The sequence below is a fragment of the Rhamphochromis longiceps genome, linkage group LG6, assembly GCF_057381845.1.
Source record: "Rhamphochromis longiceps isolate RC_006_pf linkage group LG6, R_longiceps_female_GT1.1, whole genome shotgun sequence".
Classification (NCBI taxonomy): Eukaryota; Metazoa; Chordata; class Actinopteri; order Cichliformes; family Cichlidae; genus Rhamphochromis; species Rhamphochromis longiceps.
In genome coordinates this window covers 17,707,630-17,714,303 of record NC_140562.1, presented here as the reverse complement: position 1 = coordinate 17,714,303, position 6,674 = coordinate 17,707,630, and positions in this window count along the sequence as shown.

Here is a 6,674-nt window from a genome sequence, read left to right as displayed (position 1 = left end):
AGAGACCACCATGAAGCTCATTCCCCTCAGCCGCATCACAGCAGGAGGACAGCAGGCTGGAGTTAAACAGTTTGGTGGACTTGAGATGCTTAAAAGAGAGACATTTTTAATGCTCTCACTAACAGCTCTGAAAACTCCTTAGATAGGACTCGTGAAGCCAAGTTTCAACAGAAAACCACAGTTTTATTGCTGGCAATGAACAGAACAATGAACCAGAACCGGGAACACACAGGTAGACTCTGAAGGTACGACACGACACTGAGCAAGGGCAAACACTGGGCTAATATACACAAGGAAGTAATCAGGGAATGGAAAACAGACGGGAGACACAGCTGGGAGACATTGGGGCTAACGAGACAGGAGGAGCAAAGCTGGACACACTGACATAAGACACAATCCTTCAAAATAAAACAGGAAACAATACACACTAACCTAAGACACGGACTGGATAGAGAGAGATAGACTAGACACTGAACTAAACCTGCAATAAACATGAGAACACAAAACCTAAGAACTAATCCCTAAACAAGAATAACTGAAACATAGATTAATAATAATCATCATCATCATCACCAACACAAGCACTACAAGAGAATAAGAAAATAACCCATAATGCAAAAACACACCAAAACACAACAACTCAAAATACTGGGTCAAACTGACCCAGAATCGTGACAGGGGCTATGTTATTGGTGGGCTTTTGTCCCCTGCTATGGTCTCCCATGTCAAAGCTGTCCTGGGTGAAGGACCTGACAAAGAGCTGTTCAAAAACCCTTATGAAAAGATGATCCAGGGAGCAGTTCACCCTGCCTGATATAGAGTTACTTGGGCCCTGCCCTAAAGTCAGGCCCAGGGAGGGTGACCGAGGGCAAACACCTGGTGGCCGGGCTTTAGTGCATGGGGCCTGGCCGAGCACAGCCCATATAAGGGACGTGGGCCCACCCTCCTGTAGGCCCACCACCCTCAGGATTTGCCGTTGGGGGTCAGGTGCAATGTGTGCTGGCTGCGCTCAGGGGCAGAGACCCTGGCAGACCGATCCCCGACAACCAAGACTAGCAACTGGAACATGGAACATGACCTCTCTGGTGGGGAAGTAGCCTGAGCTAGTGCATAAGGTCGAGAGGTACTGGCTAGATATAATTGGGCTCACCTCAATGCACATCTTGGGCTCTAGAACTAGTTTCCTGGAGAGGGGGTGGAGTTTTCCAACATAGATGGCAGGATTCGGGTCAGGAAACAGGTCCTTACTGTCATTTGCATCTTTGCGCCGAACAACAGTTCAGAGTACCAGGTTTCTTTGATTCCCTGGGTGGGGTGCTTGAGGGTGCTCCACCTAGGGACTCTGTCATCTTACTGGGAAACTGTAACGCTCATGTGGGCATTAACAGTGAGCCCTGGAGGGGTTTGATTGGGCCAGATCTGAATCTAAGTGGTGTTTTGTTACTGGACTTGTTACTGAAGCAAACCACAGTTTGTCCATAACAAGCACCTGCGGGTGTCCATAACTGCATGTGGCAACAGGAGACCCTAGGCCTCAGGTCGATGATCAATTTTGTAATTGTATAATTAGATCTGTGGCCATATGTTCTGGGCACTCGGAGGTGCTGAGCTGTCAACTGATGGAACTGGAACCGATGGAGAATCTGAATGGAGGCGCCCAGAGCTCCAAACAGAAAGGAGAATCTGACCGTTAGTTGAACCTCTGATACAGATGGAACAATGTGGTTTTCATTTCAGTCATGCAACACTGGACCAGACCTTTTTCCTCTCAATGATCAATCTCACTGTTCACAATGAAGCAGTTCGCAGTCATGTGTGAAGTGGCGGGAATAAGAATCAGAACCTCCAAATCAGAGGCCATGATCCTTGACCGGAAAAGGATGGAGAGCTCACTACTGGTCCGGGACAAGTTTAAGTGGAGTAGTTTAAGTATCTTGGGGTCTTGTTTGCAAGTGAGGAGAAAGTGGAGCGGGAGATCAACAGATGGATTTGTGCTGCAGCGATGCGGACACTGTACCAATCCATCATGGTGAAGAGAGAGCTGAGTGTAAAAGCGAAGCTCTTGATTTACCGGTTGATCTACATCCCCACCCTCAGCTATGGTCACAAGCTTTGGGTAGAGACCGAAAGAATGAGATCTCGGATACAAGCGGCTGAAATGAGCTCCGAAGGGTAGTTGGCCCCTCCCTCTGTTCGTAAGGGACAAGGCAGTGTAAGGAGTTCGGCCATCCGGAAGTGGCTCACAGTAAAGCCACAACTCCTCCATATCTATAGGATCCAGTTGAGCTGGTTCGGGCATCTGACAAGGCTACCTGCTGATGCCTCCTCGGTGAGGTGTTTCAGGCACTTACCACTGAGAGGAGGCTCCAGCTCCAGGACAGAACCAGGATACGCTGGAGGGATTATATCTTTCGGCTGGCCTGGGATTACCTTTGTGTTTCCCTGGACAAGCTGGAGGAGGTGGCCACGGACATGGAGCTCTGGGCGCCTCTGCTTAAGCTGCTGCCCTTGCAACCCGGCTCCTCTTGAAAGATGTTAACTTTGTATGAATTTGAATTTAAACACTGGGACCAGGATAACAAAAGGTTGAACATAAGTGGTGCTGGTACTGAAGTAAGTGGTACTGACAAGTAAACTGACAAGAAAATGCAACCGAAGGAGCATTTTCAACTAATTAGGTTAGCTGACAGCAGGTCAGTATAAAAAATCAGCATCTCAGAGAGGCAGAGTTATCAGAAGTAAAGATGGGCAGCGGTTCATCAATCTGCAAAAAACTGAGGCTACAAATTGTGGAACAATTTCAGAATAATGTTCCTCAGTGTAAAATATGGAAGACTTTTAATATTTCATCATCATCTGCAGTGCACAGGGAATCTAGAGAAATCTCTGTTTGTAAGAGACAAAGCCGAAAATCAGCGTTGTATGCTGGTGATCTTCAGGCCCTCGGGTAGCACTGCATTAAAAACAGGCATGATTCAGCCATGGAATCACTGCATGGGCTCAGGAACATTTCCAGAAATCATTAAAACACTCTCTTTAGAGAGAGCAGTTGTCAACTGTCATGCCAACGTTCAGCATGCCTTCCTTAGAAACATACTTCATCAATACTTTCTTTTTCATAAAATTAATTGTAATTAATTAGCATCGCCAGTGACCCTGAAAGCACTGTGATATAAATGACACACTAGAAACAGTCCTGTATGGATACAAGATATGTAACTAGATCACTCTCCAGTTACAGTAACTCAGCGTTGTTGTACCGGATTCTGGATGTAGCAGCTTAGTAAGGATATTCTTGATGCCATCCATGGCCCCTGACTTTGTTTTATTAAATGATTATAATAATTTGCTTTGGATAATCAGTCTTTTAATCATTTTATTACTTTTTACTTATATTACTTGTGACTTTTAGATTTTAGTTTGCAGAAATTTTGACTTTTAATAAATATTATCTTCTTTTCCTGTGGTCGCCCAGATAAACTATCTTTAAAAAAAATGCCTAACTGAACAAACTGTGAAATGAAATCTTTGAGGACAGAAAACCATTTTGTCACATTGTTGCAGAGCTTTCAGAGCATCTCAGTTGAATTGTTTATTTTGAGCCACAGTTTATTTACTTTGCATTGAACTTGTAGTACATGTCCCCGTGCATCACCAGACTCACATCGATAATCCAAATTCTGCCCAGCTATTGGCATGTGATTTTGCCGAACAATGCGCAGATTTCTAAAGCTTCTTAACAGGACAACATTATGTTAGTACAGCCAGTGACTCTTTCAAAAGCCAGTTTGTTTGTTTTTTTATTAAATTGGCCTCAGAAATTTTTGAAAAACACTGATATAAACATGACTGTTTAAATTTACTCTGCCACAATAACGCAACACACACACACTGCACCATTTAGGTTCAAATTCGAAATGGATAACCATTAATAGATGTACTCTGCTGGGCAAACATGATCTGGCACAGAAGGAAGCAAAACCAAATTTGGCCCTGTCCTCTCACCAAATCTCAAGCACACCAAATCAGGAAATCAAGAAAATGATGAAGAAAAGTGTCGTTGAAATATACATACAGCCCTGAACTCAGTAAGCTTTATGACTGTGTGGCATAGAAACAATCAATCAATCAATCAAGGCTTTATTCGCCACGTGCAGGTTGCCCTGCAGTGAAATAGGACCCCCCCCCACCCCACCCCCACCTTACAGACACAACACAGACATTACATGGGGATACAGGTCGGAGATCTGTAGCATTACAGAAAAAAAACCACTGAAATATACACTACAATGGAAAAGTACAAGAGGAAAAAAAGAGACCTCTACTCATGCTGGGCTCCTGGGAGGAAAGCATGAGAACAGGAAACAAAAAAACTCCTCTGCACAAAAAAGCAATAAAATTTCCACAGCACAACATTATGGAACACGTGACAAGCCACAGGGTCGGGTGGGGGGTGAGGAGTAATCCGAAGCAAACACAGCAGCCATCCTGCCCAGCGCTACCATACAGCATACAGCATACAGGGCCGGTGCCTTTAATACCATCCGGCCCTGTATGCTTCAAGAAAAACTGAACAGGATGGAGGTGGACCCCTGCCTGGTGGCTTGGATCTCCGACTACCTCACCGACAGACCACAGTACGTCAGGCTGAAGGACATCACGTCTGACACAGTGGTCAGCAGCACAGGAGCACCACAGGGAACTGTGCTGTCCCCTCTTCTCTTCACCCTGTACACCTCTGACTTCTGCTACAACTCTGAATTATGCCACATTCAGAAGTTTGCAGACGACACAGCCATCATGGGGTGTATCTGGGATGATCAGGAAGAGGAGTACAGAAGTCTGGTGAGGAACTTTGTCGCATGGAGTCACACAAACCACCTGCAACTCAACACCTCAAAGACTAAGGAACTGGTTGTGGACTTCGGGAGGTCTAGAGCAGGTCCACTGCCGGTTCAGATAGAGGGGGAGGAGGTGGAGGTGGTCAACAAGTACAAGTACCTCGGGCTGTGGGTGGACAATAAACTGGACTGGTCATGCAACACAGAGTACCTGTATAAAAAAGCCCAAAGCCGACTGTACTTCCTCAGGAGGCTGAGGTCTTTTAACATCTGCAGGAAGCTCCTGAGGATGTTTTACCAGTCGGTGGTTGCTGGAGTACTTTTCTATGCTGTGGTGTGCTGGGGGAGCAGCACAGCAAAGAAGGACTCATCCAGGCTGGAGAAACTGATCAGGAGGGCTAGCTCTGTGGTCGGCATGAAGCTGGACACTCTGGTGACAGTGGCAGAGAAAAGGACATTAAAGAAACTGATGGACATTATGGACAATGCCAGGCATCCTCTGCACACGGCCATTAACAACCAGAAGAGTCTGTTCAGTGACAGGTTGCTTCTCCCAAAGACAAGAACTAACAGACTTAAAAACTCCTTTGTCCCACACGCCATCAAACTGTTTAACTCCTCTCTGGAGGGGAGAGGGAGGGGAAACAGGAGGACAAAGGAGGGAACAACTAAGCTGTAGTGCCTCTTCACCTCACTGTGCAATACCTTTGTGCAATACTTTTGTAAATAGTCAACGGTGCAATAGACTCAATACTTGAAATGTGCAATTCACTTGTATTTTTATTTTTATTCCTATTTATTCTATTTATCCCCTTCGTATATTTTATTTATATTGTCTCTGTATTTATATATATGTGTGTGTAATATTCTGTAACTCTGTAACTTCTGTCGGTGCTGTGCTTTTTTGGAAATCGAATTTCCCAGAGGAACCCACCCGAGGGATTAATAAAGTTCTATCTTATCTTATCTTACCATTCCAGTGCGGGCTCAGACCCGCTGTGTTCCCAGGAGGGAACAAGCATCGAAGGCGTTTGGAAAGGGAGGAGAGATGAGTGTGTGCATATCAGTGTATATGTATAAATGGTAAATGGCCTGTATTTATATAGCGCTTTACTAGTCCCTAAGGACCCCAAAGCGCTTTACATATCCAGTCATCCACCCATTCACACACACATTCACACACTGGTGATGGCAAGCTACATTGTAGCCACAGCCACCCTGGGGCGCACTGACAGAGTATGTGTGTGCGTGTCCAGAGTTCAGCTGAGACAGTGTCCTTCGCCCTGCTAGGCTAAGTAAACAGTCTTCCAGCCAACCCAATGTTGCCAATGTGGATTTGTTCAGGCTCTTATATTGAGGATTTCATTAGGGACAATGAAAACAGTTCCAGCTCACACATTCTGAGTGGAAGCTGAAGAAATGCCACTTTGACTCCATAAGAAACAGTTCACTGCTAACTAGGCGAGGACTAGAGCAAATGAAAGTTTGTGTAATATGGTTATGTCCCAACAGTTCTTTGTTCATCTACTGAACATTAAACATGACAATAATTTGACTGTCACCATCCATTAAAATAGGACCCTCTGGGAATCACCAAGACCTTGTATATTATGAGCTACTATTCATCAGTTAGAGGTTAGTCAGTCCAGAAATAAGCAGTCAAGGTGATCAGAAGTAAACAGACAGAACCATTTATAATAATAATAATAATAATAATAATAATACATTTTATTTGAGGGCGCCTTTCAGAAACCCAAGGTCACCTTACAAAAAACACAATTAATAAAAGGAACAATAGTGATAAAATACATAAAATAAGTTAAAATTACAAAA